At 43.1% G+C, this 21,525-nt stretch overlaps 1 long non-coding RNA gene across 4 annotated transcripts; it reads left to right on the top strand.

Moving 5' to 3' along the window:
• Positions 1-17,247: 17,247 nt before the first annotated feature.
• Positions 17,248-21,051, top strand: LOC125515495. 4 transcript variants are annotated; one of them, XR_007287039.1, is made up of 5 exons: positions 17,248-17,729; positions 17,973-18,382; positions 20,058-20,184; positions 20,268-20,337; positions 20,865-21,051. It is a non-coding gene; the product is annotated as an uncharacterized LOC125515495 (long non-coding RNA). The 4 variants fall into 4 exon arrangements; XR_007287036.1 differs by lacking the exon at positions 20,268-20,337 and having other exon boundaries at positions 17,249-17,729; XR_007287037.1 differs by lacking the exon at positions 20,268-20,337 and having other exon boundaries at positions 17,249-17,729; positions 20,058-20,155.
• The last annotated feature ends 474 nt before the right edge of the window (positions 21,052-21,525 follow it).

The following is a 21,525-nucleotide window of genomic DNA, read 5'->3' on the forward strand; positions in this document are numbered from 1 at the left end:
ATGTTGATAATTGAACGCCGAGACACGGCGAAACCACGCCGAATATGAGCCTATTCTCGCCCATATGGGCCATTTATTCGCCGAAATTGGGCTGCAAAGTGGGCCAATTTCGGTGCCTGGGGGCGACGACTGGGCGCAAAACCGCCCCCAGCGCCGAGTACATCGCCGGCTCGCCCCCAAGAGACGATTTTTATGCGTCCGGGGGGGGGGGGGGGGGGGGGGGGCAACGGCTGGAGATGCCTTTAGCGTCTTCACACTGACTATTTGTGCAGAAAAGAAAGTTGAGTGCTTCTTTATTTGGCCGGCTATAGCTAGCACGACTGTCCTAGTTCGTTAATTGTACTCAAACGACAAATGATTCTGATCAAGGTGCTTGGAGAATTATACAAGACCCAAGTTCATTGTTGAAAGCCAGGTACTTTCCGGATTGCCATCTCCTGGACGCCACACTGGGCACACCCCCCTCTCAGGTTTGGCGCTCGCTGTTGTAAGGCGCTAGCTGTTGGAAGGACGGGACACCCTTTCACTTGGGACTCATTAAAGTGTATTGGCTCTCTGGTTCTTCGACACACATCTGGACCGACAATTGGCTTCCAAGGGACTATAAGCTTTGGCCTATTTGTCCTATATCAAATGATCCACCTCAGTTTGTGTCCGAATTGATCAATCCAGCTACGAGGTCATGGGATGGACAAGTACTGATGCAGCACTTCATTGCACCCGACATTGAAGTGATCCTAAATATCCCTCTTAGCTCTCGGGTACAGGAAGATTTTTAGGCATGGCACTATAAGAAGAGAGGTGTTTTCACGGTACGATTAGCGTAAATGATGATCTCTACTGTGAAGAAACAAAAGGAGGATTGGCTAGAGCACAGGACGAGCAGCTCAGATATCCAGGCCACAAAACGTTCATGGACATCACTCTCTGGAAAGTTAAGATCCCTTCGAAGGTGCGCATTTTCGTGTGGAGATTGGCTCATACTTCCCTCCCGACGGGGTCGGTGAGGCATGACAAGAAGATGGCGGACATTCCAGTCTGTTCTATATACAATGCATCGATCGACTCATGGCGGCATTTACTTATCGGATGACAAGATGCGTTTGGGCTCTCGGCGACGAAGAAACCCTGGAACATGTGATATCGAACCAAACAGAAGACGCAAATGTTTGGGTCTTCTGGCTATTTGAAACTCTGAAGGAAGAAGAACTTGTGCAGGTTGTGATAACCATGTGGGCGATATAGTGGACTCGGCGGCGAGCAATCCACGATGACCAATATCAGAGCCCTCTCACCACAATGGGTTTCGTTAATAAGTACTAGGAGGATCTTCAAATTGCCACGGTCAAGAGAAACCGTGATCATGTGCCACACACGATAACACAAAGGAAGCAGCGATGGATCCCTCCCACGGATGGTGCCTGCAAATTCAATTTGGATGGTCGTCTATCAACGTTGGGTGACAAAGGAGTTGCAGCGGCAATCTGCAGAGATGAATCAGGAGTGTTTTGGGGAGCCTCAGTTGTCGTTTTTGCAGGGCTATCTGAACTAGCAAAATCTTGGAAGCGCTGGCATGCAGTGAGGCGTTGGTGCTGGCCCAAGACCTTAATCTCCGTAAGAGGATCATAGCATGGGATTGCCTTGAAGTCGTGAACAATATCAAGAATGGAGCCTCTTGGTCCTATGCTTCAATTCTTTAGAGATATTGAGTCTAGCGGAATAAACTTTGATAGTGCTAGTTTCTGTTTTGAGTCAAGAGAGTCCAATTTTGAAGCTCACTCTTGCTAAAGGAGCTTCTTCTCTTTCGGTTGGATGCCATGTGCGGCTAGGGACTGACACTGCATGTATTCCGTACGTTGTCAACGTTGAATAAAATCCCTAGTTACCCCTAAAAAAAATCATGGTGCTTGCAGGAGTATATTTTTAGGAGAAAGGTATTTGGCGAACCACCTGAAATTAGCGACATAGAACCAAACGGCGCGTTTATCGTTTGATCAGAATCGCTCGACCATGATCAATCGCCTCTGCCCATTTTCTCTTTTTTTTTGCATGTGCTTTGCAAGCCACGTCTCCAATTCTCCTGCAAGTCCAAGGTAAATAGCCAAACAAAAGCTATGAACCATTTAGTCTAGCAGACTTTTTTTCATTACACACAACACACGTTCCTTTCTTAGTCACACATAACACCACATGCTACATGTATCTTTGCATTATTAGTTTTAACTCAAACAAATAACGATCAAACCGTTTATTCTACTGTTTCTACTGCACATTACACACCAGTTCACCTGGTCATAGTTATTAGTCTGCTCATGCTACAGTAACCTCTGCTAATGATGCCACGTCACCACTCTTACTGTTGTAAATCTCACGATGGTTCAATCCCGTTCGAATTCAAAAAATTCAAAATCAGGTCAAACGGTAAAGTTTTCAAACATTAAAATTAAAATGTTCTAGAGGTGGCAAATATTGCTTAGGTAATTATGGTGGAGGATCACATTTTTATAAAATAATTAAAAGCACTAAACTAAATAAAACAGTGGCTTATACAAATAATTAGATGCATTTTATAAATATTAAAACATTAAACTATTTTATTAGGTATGAGAAATTAATGTGGCAATAGAGTATTTATAAATACTAATTTAGGGGCTAGTGGTATATTTTATAAAACTAAAAATAAATAAACCAAAAGAAACTACAAAAACCAGAAACAAACAAAAAAAAGGGGGGAGAGAAAGGCCCCCACTGGGCTTCGGCCCAGCAGGCCGGCCCACTCGGCCACAGGCCCAGGCCGCCCCCCCCCCCACTCCCCCCTCCTTATCCACTCCCCCTGTAACCCTAACCACCCACACCCCCACTCGCTCCCTCCCCCTCCCCCCGATCCAGTTCTGGATCGGGATCGGGCCGACGCCTCGCGCCCCCCCCCACGACGCTGCCGCCCCGTCCCCATCACCAATCCCGCCGCCCGCCGTCGCCGTGGACCGCTTCACCATCGTCACCCGCCTTCGTAGACCATCGCCGCCGCACGAGGACCCGAAGCCGCCTGACGCTGCCCCGCCGTCGCCGCGTCGCCGTCCTCCTCCCCGCCGGACTGCGCCCGCCTCCCCGACGCCGCGACGACGCCTCGTCCCCGTCCTCCTCCTCGACGAGCTCCATCGAACCTCGTCGCCCCGTGCCCCCTGCAACGCTGGTGAGGCCATCGGCCTCCGCCCCCCTCTTCTCCCCCTGTCTAATCTCGCATCCGCGCCGCCGTGCCCGTCTGCCCTTGCTCGCGCGCGTGCTCGCGCTCCCCACGCCTGGTGCCGCGTCCCCCTTCCCCGTGCCTCGGCCCCGCATGCCTGTGCTTGCCGGCGTGCGCCCGCTGCTCCCTGCGACGCCCGCCTCCCTCCCGCTCGCAGCCATGCCCGCAGCCCCCCCCACTGCCGCGCCGCCTGGCCTTGCTGTTCCGCCTCGCCGGGCCTCGCCGCTCACCGTTCTCGCCCGCGCCGGCCGGCTGCACCGGCCGCGCCGAGCAGACCCCGCTCCGGCCTCACCTTGCTACCAGGCGGGCTGCGGCTTCGCCCGCACCCGCATGCCCGCACGTCCCGACCACCGAGGCCCCCTGCCCGCCATCGCTCCGGCCACCGCTGCCCTTGCGCCCGCTCGCCGCCGGTCGATTTTGCCCTCCCCTGGGCGTGCGCCCGTTCGGGCTATGCCCGCAACCAGCGCCCAAAACCGCCAGGCCTCTGGGCCATTGACACGGGGGCCCCAGCCCCAGAACGTTTTGTTAAAAAAAAGGAATTAAAAATAATATGTAAAATAAATAAAATAAATAAATAGATAATAATAATTTAATTAATTAACTAATTAAGGAATTAATTAAGTTAATTAATCATAATTAGATTAACCTAACTAACTAATTAGTTTAATTAAACAGTAGTTAGTTTAGTTAAACACTTAATAGGCTAAACAGTCAATGACCAGTGGGTCCCACACGTCAGTTGACCAGCAACACCTCTGTTGACTGCTGACGTCATGCTGACGTCATGATGACGTCAGCAAGCACTGTTCTGGATAATGTTGTATTAAAATAATTAAATAAATCCTGAAAATGATTTAAATCTTTTAAAATTGATAGAAAATAAACCGCAGCTCAGATGGAAAAACTTTGTACATGAAAGTTGCTCAGAACGACGAGACGAATTTGAATACGCAGCCCGTTTATCCGCCACGCATCCCTAGCATAGCGAACATGCAACTTTCCCCCTCTGTTTCATCTGTGCGAAAACGCGAAACACCGGGGATACTTTCCCGGATGTTTCCCCCCTTCACCGGTATCACCTCATACCGCGATAGGGCACCCCTAGCACCGCTACTTGTCATGTCATGCATCGCTATGCATCTGTTTGCTTAAATATTTATTGTTTCTCCCCCCTCTTCTCTCGCTAGACACCGAGACCGACGCCGCTGCTACCCAGTACGACTACGGAGTTGACGATCCCTCTCTCTTGCCAGAGCAACCAGGCAAGCCCCCCCTTGATCACCAGATATCGCCTACTCTCCTCTATACTGCTTGCATTAAAGTAGTGTAGTATGTTACTGCTTTTCGTTATTCCTATCCTGATGCATAGCCTATCCTTGCTACTACGGTTGTTACCATTACCTGCTATCCTACTGCTTAGTATAGGATGCTAGTATTCCATCAGTGGCCCTACACTCTTGTCCGTCTGCCATGCTATACTACTGGGCCGTGATCACTTCGGGAGGTGATCACGGGCATATACAATATACTTTACACAGTTACATTACCTGTGATACTGTTCGGAGATGGGGGCTGAAGGGGCAGGTGGCTCCATCCCGGTAGAGGTGGGCCTGGGTTCCCGACGGCCCCCGACTGTTACTTTGTGGCGGAGCGACAGGGCAGGTTGAGACCACCTAGGAGAGAGGTGGGCCTGGCCCTGGTCGGCGTTCGCGGATACTTAACACGCTTAACGAGATCTGAGTATTTGATCTGAGTTTGGCCATTTGGTCTATACGCACTAACCATCTACGTGGGAGTAGTTATGGGTATCCCCGCGTCGTGGTATCAGCCGAAGCCTTCGTGACGTCAGCGACTGAGTGGCGCGCGCCGGATTGGAACATAAGCCTGCTCTTGTATTAAGGGGGCTAGTTCTGCTTCCGGCCGCGTACGCAACGTGCAGGTGTGCTAAGGGCGATGGGCCCAGACCCCTGTGCGCTTAGGTTTAGACCGGCGTGCTGACCTCTCTGTTGTGCCTAGGTGGGGCTGCGACGTGTTGATCTTCCGAGGCCGGGCATGACCCAGGAAAGTGTGTCCGGCCAAATGGGATCGAGCGTGTTGGGGTATGTGGTGCACCCCTGCAGGGAAGTTAATCTATTCGAATAGCCGTGATCTTCGGTAACAGGACGACTTGGAGTTGTATCTTGACCTTATGAGAACTAGAACCGGATACTTAATAAAACACACCCTTCCAAGTGCCAGATACAACCGGTGGTCGCTCTCTCACAGGGCGACGAGGGGAGGATCATCGGTTAGGATTATGCTATGCGATGCTACTTGGAGGACTTCAGTCTACTCTCTTCTACATGTTGCAAGACGGAGGCTGCCAGAAGCGTAGTCTTCGAAAGGATTAGTTATCCCCCTCTTATTCTGGCATTCTGCAGTTCAGTCCACATATGATACCCTTACTCCATTTGATACCCATGCATATGTAGTGTAGCTCCTTCCTTGCGAGTACTTTGGATGAGTACTCACGGTTTCTTTCTTCCCCTTTTCCCCCTTTCCTTTCATTCTGGTTGTCGCAACCAGATGCTGGAGTCCAGGAGCCAGACGCCACCGTCGACGACGACTCCTACTACACCGGAGGTGCCTACTACTACGTGCTGCCCGCTGACGACGACCAGGAGTAGTTTAGGAGGATCCCAGGCAGGAGGCCTGCGCCTCTTTCGATCTGTATCCCAGTTTGTGCTAGCCTTCTTAAGGCAAACTTGTTTAGCTTATGTCTGTACTCAGATATTGTTGCTTTCGCTGACTCGTCTATTTTCGAGCTCTTGTATTCGAGCCCTCGAGGCCCCTGGCTTGTAATATGATGCTTGTATGACTTATTTTATTTGTAGAGTTGTGTTGTGATATCTACCCGTGAGTCCTTGATCTTGATCGTACACATTTGCGTGCAAGATTAGTGTACGGTCAAATCGGGGGCGTCACAAGTTGGTATCAGAGCCGACTGCCTGTAGGAATCCCCCTTCCACACTCTTTGGCCGAAGTCGAGTCTAGACATTGCAAAAACTTTACTAACATGGCTGTGTGGCTTACAGGCCCACGTCGCCATTGGGTGGTACTAGGACCTTTTACTCCTCGACCTTTACTCTGGGACTCTGATCTCTCTTCTATTCGGGTTAAATGAATTTTGCTAAATCTAACATTAGGATCTCGTTATCACTTTCACCCGGAGAGCCCCTTATTACTGAGGATCGTCTGCTGCACATGAAGACCCTGAAGATACTCTCCGCGGTTAACCCGAGAACTTGTCTTCATCGCGTTTGCAATTCCCCTTCCACCGTCAACCCTTATGGATAACTACTTGCAGTTGTTATTCTTACATTCATCCCCAGTTGGTCTTGTTATTACAAGATACCCCGAAATACTCGTCGTTGTTTCGATAATCCTTTGAGCTTATTGCCTTGCTGTTCTTTGTCACCTGAATACCCCTATGGATAATTCTCGCACTTATCGAGTATCCGCTTATCCCCAGTTGTTCATATGCTTTTCAAAATACTTGGAAATACTACCCGATCTTCCGAGTATCCTCCTCAAACTATTGCTCGGTAAATACTTGTCTGCTTGCAATATGGATGCTTTCCATATGTGTAGCAATATTCATTAGTATCCTTTGACACCATCATTTTGATCCTATCGATTCAACACGTGTGTGAAAGCACGCAATCATCAGTTGATCCTTTTAAATTATCTTCCCGGCTCAGACGTCATTTTAAACATGAGCTGGTTATTAACCAATCAATGCCTTGATCGGTTGTGCTTCTAAGTCTATTGAACTTATTCATTTTCAATCAGAACGATTGCTTCTGATCCCTTGATTTGGAAATCATAAAATTTCTTTGCATTAAGCTTTGATTAGTTAGTTGTTTCTAGAATCCAATGCCTTTGCATTGTTTCTTCCTCTGTTGAGTACCGATGCTTACAGCAGATCCTTTGAGAACCATCGGATCCTTTGTTAGATTTTACCCGACAACATCCCTCATATTCAATCACTTTGGAAGTTCTTTCCCTGATACATAATGTCGTTGGTAAATCCTATTCTCTGATTTGGCCAACCATGCTCTACTTCCGAGCTTGTATTATTCACTCTGAAGTTTGTGGTATATGTTCCTAAGATGCCCTGATGGGTTGAACCTACGCCTTCCCTAATCCGTGTGAACCCGAAAGATTTCATGGGTCATACTTATCTGGTATTGCACCAGGTAAAAAGAAACTTTCAACAACTAATGTCATTTTCGAAATACGAGCAGTAAATGTAAGGTTATGCATTGAAGAAGTGGGAGTCGACCTTGAACTTTGTGTTCATGCCCATGGACACGATGTAGATCTTATCGTTAAAGCTTCTCTTAAATTAATTACTCCCTTGGTATAAGTTCATATTATATCTGGGACCTGGCCTTTTGCAATCGTGGTTTCGACCATGTTCTCTTTTAGGTACCGTTTCTCGTGCAAGTTTAAGCACTTGTCTTCTGCAGAGCAATACCCCAGTCCAACCTCTACTTTGATCTGTCATCGAGTATTACCCCCTGGTATCTCGAGGATACCATGGGATACATAACTTCTTATGAGTTCTTCATCAACTAATATTCTTGCCGATTCCATTTTTCCAACGGGTTCTCAGTTGTTAGAACCCCTCAAGGACACCGACAACTGAATTGAGTCCGCACTATGATTCATCAACTCTTGGTAACCTTCATTACTTACGAGTCTGAACTCGATCACGTCATTCCGAGCCTACTCGGCTATATCATTATCGTGCCAAATTTTAACTGTGCTACCTGGTCCTTCTTTCCGGAGCACAATTTCGACGATGGGCTAAGCTTACGTCGATCTTCCTTGTCTTATTGTTTCACATCAAACAAAAAACTTGATTTCAAGTTTGTGTCGCACCCATGGTTCCAATAACCTTTCGCTTCATCATTCGTTTGACTTGATGTCATCGCCGACCGATTACATCTTCATGAAATCTCTCGACAAATGTGTCGTGATCATCAGCGACATCCTGAGCTCTTCCAAGATTTATATCGAATTCATGATGAGAAATACCATCCTTGCCCTTGATGATTTGTTTTATCATCTACCACTTTATTGCCTTCCGTTCGACACAAACTTGTTCGTGTTTTGTGTTATACCTTGAGTTCCATGCTACCCAGCATTGTTCTTCTTTACCTTGGATATTGCACCTTTTATGTCAAGAATGTTGTGGGAATTTCACCACCTTTTATGCATTCTTCGTACAAGTGATATTTCTTACCATATCCGTTCATTCTTAGACTATTGATTATTGAATCACCATTCTGACATTGGTCGTGCAACCCAACCCATAATTCGGACACACCTTTCAACCAATGTTAATTGTGTATGTTTTCCTCGAGCATACTTCATTATATTATTTGATCTGAAAATGTTATCTCCTTGTTCACATAATCGTGGAAATCCATCTTTTGGAGATAGCGCTACAGATACATACGTAGCAGTAGCGCGTTAGCGGAATTAGCGCTACAGATACATACGTAGCAGTAGCGCGTCTAACGATAAAAGCGCTACTACTAAAATTCGCACTGCTAAGCCCATAGGCTACACATAGTAGTAGCGATCTTATAGAAACAGCGCTACTGCTACTTGTTTTGTAGCAGCGCGTTTAAGGAGAAAGTCGCTACTGCCAATGAAAATAAAATTAAACGGAAAGCAAATAAAAAAGAGAAAGGAATAGCACTAGCGCATGTTCAGAAACGCGCTATAGCTAACATAGCAGTAGTGCACTTCCTCGAAAGCGCTACTGCTACTTTTGACTTAACCACGCGGTTCGTTCTTCCCCACGGCCACTTCCCCCAAATCCTAACTCCTCCGCTATCATCGTGCTGCATCGCCGTCGGCCGCCGCGCGCTCTTCCGTCGCTCTCCGCACACCCTCGAGGCCGCCCCCGACCCTGACCTTGACACCACCCCCGACCCCGACCTCGACGCCGCCCTCCGCCACGCGCCCGAGCCCGACCCCAACCTCGACGCCGCCTGCCCCTCCCTCGCCGCAGGCACCCGAGGTGAGCACGCCTCCTCCTCCCCCTCCCCTACCTCTGCCTAGCTAAATTTCCCAGGGTTCTGGAAATTTTAGATTGCATCAAATTAGTTAGTGTTCATCAAATTAGATGGTAATTAGGGCAGTAGTTCCTAGGTACCAATTAGTTAGTAAGAACTAGGGCAGTAGTGTTTAATAGAATTAGTAAGAAATTTCATAGAGCTAGTTGAACTAGTTTTTTTAGTAAGAACTGGTTGAATTAATAGAACAAGTGTATTTTTAGTAAGAAAATCAATATAACTAGTTGAACTAGTTTATTTTTAGTAAGAACTAGTTTATTTTTATTTATAGTAAGATTATTTTTAGTAAGAATTAGTTGAATTAATAGAACTAGTTGAACATGTCACATTTGTTATTATTATTTTAGTTAAAGCAATTATTCTCGCATTGACGTCGACGATGCCTATCCCGCATCCTCATCGTCGACTCGGCGGAGGACACCTGCTTATCCAGATGGGCCATGTCCGGGACTGGGCTCCGCCGGGCTGGTACTGGGAGGCGCTACCTACCAAGGGGCGCAGCTTGGTGAGGAGTCAGCCCATCGTTGACCCGAACCTTCTTTGGTGGCGGTCGCTTGGGGCAGTGACGGTGCAGAAGCTTGAGGACCCCGCGAAGGTGGTACGTCACCGTGTCAGCGAGGAGGACGTGCACGTCCGTCGCTACTTGTTTGCGTTGGACCACAGGTTCCCCAGGGATTTCACTGGAGCTATGATCCTGTGATGGTTCCTTCTCTTTGGGTGTCCACCGCCCGCGCCGATACACGTCGTGCGCTAGGGTTTTAGTTGTATTAGTGATGTTATATGTATGATACTATCCGGGATGTATTATTGATAATATTCGACGATGTACGGACGCAAGAGATGATTTACTTTTGCTTATTGAATGCATGCTAATTTGAATATTTATTTATTTTATGATTTGGTTTTGCTTATTGAATGGTCAAATTGGAGAAGTACCCCTATTTTGAATGCTCAAATTGAATCCCATTATGCAAGGCGTATGCATTTGATTAGTTGATAGCTTATAGGGTTTTTGATTTTGCAGAAATCTAGGAGCCCCTCCATCATCCCCGCCGTCGTCGCTGTCACCGACCCCCTCCGACCTTGAGGTGAGACTAGTCAAATCTCCATGTCAATATGAGTCCTATAAGATATTTTGAAATGTTTTTGCTCATATTTTCAACCATTGAAATGCAATGACCATCAAGTTTGAATGCTCATATGATGTAGATAAAAACATGTATATCTTGTGTTGCTCAAATAGGATATGTGCTTGCCCAAGTGGCCGGTCATGTTTGCAGGTTACACCTCCGAGTGGCCTATGTTTTGCGGGACTGTTGATTAATTTCTATTCCGACTTTCAGGCGCTCGATATGTCCTTTTTTAGCAAAGGTCATGCTGGATTTTTCCGTGAATTTTGTCATGACTTGTGCTAGAATATGTAGGAAATATCGAGTGGCCTAGATTTTCTAGAAAGATAATTAAACGATATTTTGGGTTGACTTTAAGTCTGTCGAGGCTCCACCATATATGAGTGGACAAAGAATCCCGACTATTGTCGTGGGGGTCGCTTCTCCTCTGTTCCCGTGTGCTAGACATTTTGGTGTAATGCACTCGGGGACGGAAGGAGGAGCGATCATCACCAACGGCCGAATGTATACACCACGTGAGCTGAGAGTTTTCAAGAAAAGACTCGGCAGACCGATAGTCAACTCGTGATGAATAATAATGATCTAATTTAGTTTTTGTAATACATATATTTAATTGTACAAGTTTAATCTTTAAATTATGAACATAGAAAATGTCGTACTCGGACGACGAAAGTCTCCCGGGGGAGTGCGACTGGTGCAACGACGACCGAGGTCAGTGCGACAGGCCTCACCTGGACGAAGATCGGCGCTTCAGCATTAAGCTCCAGGAGACCTTCGATGTTGAAACGGTACACAACGACGACAAGTGTTTTTTTCGTAATTAAGCACGACTTCGACTATTTCAACGTGTAATTTTCATCTTTTACAATTCAACATGCCATGCAAGACACTATGTCTTGGAGAGGATGGGGTTTGAAGACCATGAAAGTTTTGAAACAAAGAAAATTCACCTAAGGACCCATCATGGTATGGATTTTGAAGTAAATTTGTACAATTCTCAGAGCGTAACCCATTTTGGTTGCACAAATTGAGAAGTACTTTGCAAGATGTATGGTTTTTATGAGGATATAATTGTCACCACGGATCTTGGAGATCCTGACATCGAGCAAGACAATATGGACATTTGGGTCCTTATTGATACGCTTCCAATTCTACCGCTATGTGAGTTTCTCAAACATAGTTATTAACTAATTTAATTTGTTTATTTCAAAATAGTTGGCAGCCTATTTCCATTGACAGCTTATTTTCATTCTTTAAACAATGTGCGGAAGATGGTAGACAGAACCTACTACACCGATGACTCTGAATTAACTTATCAGGAGAAAAATCATCTGATCGTATTTTGTAATGAACTTGAGAATTACAATATCTATTATAAAACTCCTCCACATTGATACGTCTCCAACATATCTATAATTTTTGATTGCTCCATGCTATGTTATCTACTGTTTTGGGCAATATTGGGCTTTGTTATCCACTTTTATATTATTTTTGGGACTAACCTATTAACCGGAGGCCCAGCCTAGATTTGCTGTTTTATGCCTATTTCAGTGTTTCGAAGAAAAGAAATATCAGACGGAGTCGAAACGGAACGAAATCAACTGGAGAAGTTATTTTTGGAAGGAAACACACCTGATGAACTTGGACCCCACGTCAGGGGAGACACGAGGTGCTCACGAGGGTGGGGGCGCGCCTCCCTAGGGCGCGCCCACCTGTCTCGTGGGACCCCCGTGGCTCCTCCAACGTCCTCCCTGCACCCATATATACCCACGTGACCTAAAACTTCTAGAACGCAACATAGATCGGGAGTTCTGCCGCCAGAAGCCTCCGTAGCCACCGAAAACCAATCTAGACCCGTTCCGGCACCCTGCTGGAGGGGGTAATCCTTCTCCGGTGGTCATCTTCATCATCCCGGCGCTCCCCATGACGAGGAGGGAGTAGTTCTCCCTCGGGGCTGAGGGTATGTACCAGTAGCTATGTGTTTGATCTCTCTCTCGTGTTCTTGATTTTTCACGATCTTGATGTATCGCGAGCTTTGCTATTATAGTTGGATCTTATGTTTCTCCTCCCCCTCTTCTCTCTTGTAATGAATCGAGTTTCCCCTTTGAAGTAATCTTATCGGATTGAGTCTTTAAATATTTGAGGACACTTGATGTATGTCTTGCCGTGGATATCTGTGGTGACAATGGGATACCGCGTGCCACTTGATGTATGTTAAGGTGACCAACTTGCGGGTTCATGAACCTATGCATAGGGGTTGGCACACGTTTTCGTCGTGATTCTCCGGTAGATCTTTGGGGCACTCTTTGACGTCCTTTGTGTTGGTTGAATAGATGAATTGAGATTGTGTGATGCATATCATATAATCATGCCCACGGATACTTGAGGTGACATTGGAGTATCTAGGTGACATTAGGGTTTTGGTTGATTTGTATCTTAAGGTGTTATTCTAGTACGAACTCTAGGGCTGTTTGTGACACTTATAGAAATAGCCCAACGGATTGATTGGAAAGAATAACTTTGAGGTAGTTTCGTACCCTACCATAATCTCTTCGTTCGTTCTCCGCTATTAGTGACTTTGGAGTGACTCTTTGTTGCATGTTGAGGGATAGTTATGTGATCCAATTATGATATTATTGTTGAGGGAACTTACACTAGCGAAAGTATGAACCCTAGGCCTTGTTTAAACGCATTGCAATACCGTTTACGCTCACTTTTATCACTTGTTACCTTGCTGTTTTTATTATTTCAGATTATAAATACTATTATCTACCATCCATATACCACTTGTATCACCATCTCTTCGCCGAACTAGTGCACCTATACAATTTACCATTGTATTGGGTGTGTTGGGGACACAAGAGACTCTTTGCTATTTGGTTGCAGGGTTGCTTGAGAGAGACCATCTTCATCCTACGCCTCCTACCGATTGATAAACCTTAGGTCATCCACTTGAGGGAAATTTGCTACTGTCCTACAAACCTCTGCACTTGGAGGCCCAACAACGTCTACAAGAAGAAGGTTGTGTAGTAGACATCAAGCTCTTTTCTGGCGCCGTTGCCGGGGAGGTTAGCGCTTTAAGGTATATCTTTAGATCTTGCAATCGAGTCTTTTAGTTTCTTGTTTTATCACTAGTTTAGTCTATAGAAGAAAATTACAAAAAAATGGAATTAAGTTTGTCTCATACGCTTCACCTTTTTAATATCTTTCGTAAGTATGATGGAAAGGATAATTGTGCTCAAGTGCTAGAAGAAGAAATGTCTAAAATGTTTGGCACTAAATATTTGAATGATGAGCATGATTGCAATGTTGTTAGTACGAATTCTTTGAATATCAATGATGCTAATGATGATTGCACTAGTTATGATGCCTCCTATAAACATGTCAATTTTTGTGGAGTGCATGTTTGCAAGTACACACCAAATAGGGAAGATAGATATTGCGAGAGGCATAAGTACTTAGAAACCAAATTGTTGCAAGAAGAGCTAGATGAATGTGCTGAAAATTTATTATTTCTTAGTCCTACTTGTGAACTTTGCAATGAACGTGATCATTTTAGTGCCCAATGCAAATTGTTTCATGATCGTATCGTGTCCAAAAATAGTGATGACTTGATTTCCCTTGCACATCATAATGAACTTAGTTTGCTTTTGGGATATGAAGAAATTAAACATAGAATTAAGGATATTCCAAAATTTGCCCTTGATAAAGTTCTTCATTTTGATCTAGAGAAAATTTATATGTATTGTGCGGTGAATTGCATTGATAATCCTTACATTGCCAATTACATAAAGAAAAGAAAACAAATAGAGGATGAAGAGAATAGTAATGAAAGGGAAGAGACTTCCCAATATCCTCCTATTATTTCTTATGATGAATCAGGTAACGAGGAGGAGCCTTCTACTCAACCAATCTCATTAATAAGGAGCTCCAAAAAGAGGATTGAACCCCCACATGATGTGGTGAAGAGGAAGAAAAGAAAAAGGAAGAGAGGTAAAAAGGTATCTCTCCCAAATAAAGTTGCTCCTATTATTGTCGTGCCTCATGAAAATGAAGATGATACACTTTATGATGATCTCGTTATGCCTATTGCTTGTTGTGATGATTATGATTGGGAAGACAATGATACTTCTTATGATCTTGAAAATCTTTTTGGTACTTGCTTGGAAGAATATGATAATAATGTTTGCTTTACTATTGGTGCTATCCATACTATTAACGATGAGAGTGATTATGCTTATGATACGAAAAGGCCCAAGCTTGGGGAAGCTATGTTTAATAAGGATGACATATTTGAGAATATATTTGCTGCAATTAATGTTTGTCCCAAGCTTGGGGAAGCTATGATTTATGAAGATGATATTTTTAGTCTCCCAAGTTTTGATATGCAAGTTTATAATGATGATAGCATGCCTCCTACTCATGATGATTATTGTGATGATACTTATGCTATAAAAAGTAGTGATTATATTTATAAAACTTTTCATGATTATGATTACCCCTTCTCTGAACATTACTCTTTTAATGTGGAAACAATTTATAGTATTCAAGTCTCTTATGATACTCCCACTATTCATGAGAAGAAACTTGCTTATGTGGAGAGTAATAAAATTTCTATGCTTGTAAATCATGAAAAGAATGCTTTATGTGATATTTATATTTTTGAACTCATTCATGATGCTACTGAAAATTATTATGAGGGAGGAACATATGCTTGTAGGAATTGCAATAGTATCAAGTTTCCTCTCTATGTGCTTAAAGTTTTGAAGTTATGCTTGTTTTACCTTCCTATGCAAGTTGATTCTTGTTCCCACAAGTTGTTTGCTCACAAAATCCCTATGCATAGGAAGCATGTTAGACTTAAATGTGCTAGTCATATTCTTCATGATGCTCTCTTTATGTTTCAATTCTTATCTTTTATGTGAGCATCATTGAAATCATCATGCCTAGCTAGGGGCGTTAAACGATAGCGCTTGTTGGGAGGCAACCCAACTTTATTTTTATTCCTTGCTTTTTGTTCCTGTTTAGTAATAAATAATACATCTAGACTCTGTTTATATGTGGTTTTATGTGTTTAATTAGTGTTTGTGCCAAGTAGAACCTTTGTGAAGACTTGGGGGAAGTCTTGTTGATCATGCTGTCAAAAACAGAAACTTTAGCGCTCACGAGAACTGCTGTCATTTTTATTTGAAGAGTGCTATTTAGCTAATTCCTTTTGCAGATGATTAATAGATAAATTCCTCAGGTTCAGCAATTTATTTGAGAATTTTATGAGTTCCAAAAGTATAGGTTTGATCCAGATTACTACAGACTGTTCTGTTTTTGACAGATTCTGTTTTTCGTGTGTTGTTTGCTTTGATGAATCTATGGCTAGTAAAATAGTTTATAAACCATAGAGAAGTTGGAATACATTAGGTTTAACACCAATATAAATAAAGAATGAGTTTATTACAGTACCTTGAAGTGGTGATTTATTTTCTTATACTAACGGAGCTTACGAGTTTTCTTTTAAGTTTTGTGTTGTGAAGTTTTCAAGTTTTGGGTAAAGATTCGATGGACTATGGAATAAGGAGTGGAAAGAGCCTAAGCTTGGGGATTCCCAAGGCACCCCAACATAATATTCAAGGACAACAAAGAGCCTAAGCTTGGGGATTCCCCGGAAGGCATCCCCTCTTTCGTCTTCATTCATCGGTAACTTTACTTGGAGCTATATGTTTATTCGCCACATGATATGTGTTTTGCTTGGAGCATCAATTTTTTTTAGGATTTTCTTTATGTTATTTAGAATAATGTTTTGCATCTTTTATTTCAATAAAAGTGGCATTGATAGCCTTTACTATGCCTATGTTACAAGTATACATGTTGTTGTTTGAAAACAGAAAGTTTACCGCTATTGCAATAATTCCCTAGAAAAGTCAGAATGTGATAAAATGTTGAAACCTTTTGCATATTAAGCTCTGATAAATTTACTACAGTGGGAATTTTCTTCCATAATTTTTGTAGCTAGGGAAGTATGGATGTTGCAGCATTCTTTACAGACTATCCTGTTTAGGCAGATTGTTGTTATGTTTGCATTGTTTGCATATGTTTGCTTCTTTAATGATTCTGTTTGAGGATAGTACTATCAAATATGCAGAGGCATTTAGTATACAATGCTGAATAATAATTTTAGTGATTTGCTACAGTAGAGTATGATAAGGTTTTTGCAATGGTTTATACTAACTTATCTCACGAGTCCTTGTTGAGTTTTGTGTGGATGAAGCTTTTGAGATTTAGGGAGACCGTGATATGAGAGGAATTAAGGAGACACAAAGGCTCAAGCTTGGGGATGCCCAAGGCACCCCAAGATAATATTTCAAGAAGTCTCAAGCATGTAAGCTTGGGGATGCCCCGGTTGGCATCCCACCTTTCACTACACCATGCACCAGAATTCCCTACTGGTGTGTGTTGGCAAAAATCAATATTGCTGACCGACTGTCGGTCGGGAAAAGTTCTAACGGACCGTCGGTCGGGAAAACTTGTATATAACGTCTGATTGTCGGTCGGCAATGCTAAAATATGTACCAATGGACGGTCGGTCGGCAATACCCTTATAGCCAACTTACTGTCGGTCGGCAAACAATTCCCGACCAACTGACGGTAGCTAAATGGCCCGACCCCAAATTGTGCGCGCATGTACGTAATTTCTAGCGCCAACATTTGGCCCAGCCCGCGAAGGCTCCCTTATTTTTCTTTTCCTTCAACCCGAACCCCACGCTCCAAACCTTATCCCCTTTCTCTAGATCCACCACGCACGCCGCCGCCGCCCTAGGTGCCCTCTCCGGCCGACGGCAGCGCTACGCGTCCAGCGAGGCTGCCACCACTTTGTTCCCCTCTTTCTCGCACCCCTCCATCGTCATCACCACACGGCTGCCATTTTCCCATGCCGAGGTGGGCTTGTGCTGCCGCCGCCATCACACAGGTGCCAACAGTGGCGCTTTTTGTTCATACGCAAGTGCCCGCTGATGCCACCTCTGACCTCTCTCTCATGGCTCCACTGCCGCATCCCAGACTAGCTAGATCTATGTGGGTCAATGTCCCTTCACTCCCATTCGTCAGGTCCAAGGCGCCCAACCCCTGCTTCCTCTGCTTCCGGTGATTAGGAGCTTGGTGGTGGGTGCCCCCATCTCTCCCCAATTCAGGAGAACAGGAGCTAGCCATCCATGGAAGAAACGACATCGTAAGGTTCTTTCTCTCTCTCTCTCTCTCTCTATGTGTGTGTGTGTGTGTTCAGATTCCAACTCCCACCGGTGGACCAGATTTTTTTTACCTGTTGTAAGTTTAATCTCTTTAAAAAAATTGTGCTGATTTGGTTCATGGAAGTAGAAGTCCTTGAACTAGTAAAGCTCAAACCCTAATTTTCTATCACTATTATTGATTGGATTCTAGGGTTGTTACCTGATTGAATTTGAAAATTAACATTTGCAGGGGAAATAAATCTTTAGTAAGTTTGGTCAAAAAGGCCACCGGACGATGTCCATAGTCATATGCATATGCATCACATAGACTTGATGCTACTACTATTTACTCTCAAGAACATTAGTAAGTATGTATCGATGATAGCAAGCAAATGTTGGATTCCCTCACTGTTTACTTCTGATTGGCATATAGGACTATGTGCTTGTCCAGTAAACACATCTCCAGTTTTCTACTAATTCTTTGGTACAACAGTATACATGTAGCATTTCGTAAATGTTTCCTTGTGAAAATATCATACTATAACATTATGTTCTATTTAGTTCCCAGAAGTAGTACTTGGTTTCAACTTTGAAAGACCAGATGAATTCTTCTATGGGGCGTCTGAACAAAAGGGGCATTTTCATCATCCCGTCACTAAGGTAATTTTGGTCACTTATCTGAACAAAAGGGGCTCTGATCTCTTAATGAAATTGGGGGTCCATTGCGGAAACTTTTATTGGAAAAGATAATCTATTCCCATGGGGGCTGGGTTCTCATTGATGAACTGAAACATGCTACTCTCAAATTAGAGAGTAGGAAACTACAGGCTCAGTTGACATTGGACCTTTATGTTGTTCTTTTTTTATATGGTGAAAAAGAGAGTTCATATTTTTCATATGGCTTATCTTATAGAACAAAAATTGCGATATGTTGACATTCGACTTTTATGTCGTTATTCTTCCATGATGGTTCGCCTACTGTTAATATCATGTTCTCCAACTGACACATTCTTGCACACAATCACAACTTAATAAATAATTTTGATCACTTAGTTTTTAGAATTTTATGCTTACAAGTAGATTTACTGGTTACTAAGATTAAGCAGACAAACCCCTTTTTCAGCAAGCTGTTTTAGATTGCGCTGAGACAAAATAGAAGTGTCCTACTGCTACTGTGTATACTGGAACATAATGCATCATTGACATGAATGCTATTGAAAATTTTGAGTTGTTGTGGTGTTCCAAATGACTTAAAGTTGTTGTACAGATTAACTGAACCATAGCACTCTCGAATTAGAGAGCAAGAAGTTGGGAGTTACTAATTTCTTGTAGAGTAATAGTTCTTTTATATGCAACTATTCAGTTGACTTGTGAAGGAATAGCTAATGTCATGCTTGAATAACTGGGCTGTTGTCATGACCTTAATAGTGCAAATCTATGCATATAAAGCTGTCATGCTTGTATAAGTTGGCAGTACACAAAGCTGCAGTTATGATCTTAACCGTCCAAATCTAATGGAAAATTTATGTTGTGCTATTGTGTATACTATATTGGAACATAATGCATGGTTGACATAAATGCTATTGGAATTATTTAGCTGTTATGGTGTTCCTAATAACATAGAACTGTTGTAAAGATGAACTAAACCAAATTACTCTCAAACTAGAGAGCAAGAAATTGGGATATAGTTTCATGTAGAGTAATAGTTCCTGTATGTGCGGTAATTCAGTTGCCTTGTGAAGTAATAGTTGATGCCATGCTTGTTGGGCTGGTGTCATGACCTTAACAGTGCAAAGCTATGCACGTAACATTCACATTTTATTTTGTGTTTCCCTTCGGCAATTACTTGTGAATGTTTTAGCACTGAACCGTATTTGGTTGAGTATATCAATATCAAACTTGTTTGTGTCACTTTCACAGTTTTGTGAGCCTTCTATCACTCTAGTGTTACAATCTTTTGTCTTGGATACTATATCTGTTATTTGACCTGACTGGATGCTTATTTATGATTATCACAGCCAGAAATGATATTCTTTTATGTTCGTTGTCGATTTCCTTAAGGAACAAATGAGTTGCTGCCAGAATTTGGAACATTTCCTGGACTTGTGGTATTAATGTAGCGTGATCATCTTTATTTCCAACAACCTATACTATTAGCAGATGTGGAATTCATATCGGCTTTATACAAGGAAAAAAAATTTCATATAGTATCGTTCTATTGGTGAAGTGAATATTAAAATCATTTATCTTGAGGAGAAACTAAAAGAATTCCCGATCTTGATGAATGTATAACTCGGTTTGTGAGGATCTGAAGAACACCTTTTTTGCGTTGCAGGTAGTGGAGCAAGATGTCTTATATCTAGGTGAGGGCATCATTCAATGTTGGGACAAGGAATCTCATCATTGCAATATATAGCTACCACATTGGACCAGGTGCGTTTATCCCGAGCTGGCACGTGAAGGTAACTTGACCCATCATGTTTATTTTGTGAAATTTAAAGTCAAAATAAGGGATTTATTCACCAACTAGTCAATCTCCTTCCAGGAAGAATAGTACAAAAAACTCTATGCTTAGCACACATCTGCTATGGAAAGTACGTCATCGTTAAGCCTAGGTACTTAAGTTGTTTTAGTAAGATCTACGAATTTGTATAATAAGTCTGCACAAGTGTAGTCCTTGAAAGTCAAATTAAATAGCTAGATAAGCATTGCTCATTAGTTGTCAGATGCCAAAAAGTGAAAATGACCTCAATGAGATGCTGACAAGACTGCAAATGCAGAAGAATGAATTACTTATATAATACATAATTGTTTAAACACAAATAGATGCTTCAAACGCTTCTACTACCTCAAGATCATGCGTACTCTATTTTTTTCCTATGCCAAAAGAGTAATTTATCTTAGTTTTGATGATAAGAAACAAACGCCTTTGCTGACCTATTAACTCCTTGTGGAGATGGTGGGCCGGCTGTGGTGATCTCAGTCGAGAATCAATGTTAGTGTTAACACATGGCTATGGAATTCTCGGTATTTATTACTGTTTTTATTTTTAAGAATGTGATGATCCTCTATGTTGGAATTTTGCTACTGTAGTCTAGTTTCTAATACTGTATTATAATTGAGAATTGTTTAACTTTTGTAGGAAGCAAACAAAAGGACTGCACTCAACGGAACCATGAAGCCAACGATCTACGCCAACTAGATGTTTTAGATTTCATCTTGTACATGTCTCATACTTGCATCTTTTACCCTTTCCTGGTTATGTTTAGAATAGACTGAAGTGTATGTATGTGACAAATAATTAATGGAATAAAAAAATGTTTGGTGCACTTGATGTGAGCTTGATGTATGGTGTCTTGGTGATTATACTTAGAACACATGAACTATATGTATGTGACAATCAGTACCATATGTTAATTCAAGTTGTGGGTGGCTAAACAAAATGTTGTTGAATTGTTGGTTGGCAAAAGAAACCCTGTCTGATTGTTGGTTGGCAAAACAAACCTCGTCTAACAGTTGGTTGGGAAAGGCTAATGCCAGGCCCAACAGAATGTAGGTCGGGAAAGAATACCCCGTCCAATAGTCGGTCAGGAAAGGCCCATGGTTTCCCCAACAAACTGTTGGTCGGGAAAGGCCCATGGAAGGCCCAACAGACTGTTGGTCGGGAAAGATACTCCATAGCCGTCAACCAGTCGGTCGGGAAAAGTTTTTCCCGTCTGGACTTTCCCCAACAGACATTATCGGTCGGCAATTGTCTTTCCCATCCGACTGTTTGTTGGCGAAACTTGTATTCCCAACCAACC

The sequence above is a fragment of the Triticum urartu genome, chromosome 6 (assembly GCF_003073215.2).
Source record: "Triticum urartu cultivar G1812 chromosome 6, Tu2.1, whole genome shotgun sequence".
Lineage (NCBI taxonomy): Eukaryota > Viridiplantae > Streptophyta > Magnoliopsida > Poales > Poaceae > Triticum > Triticum urartu.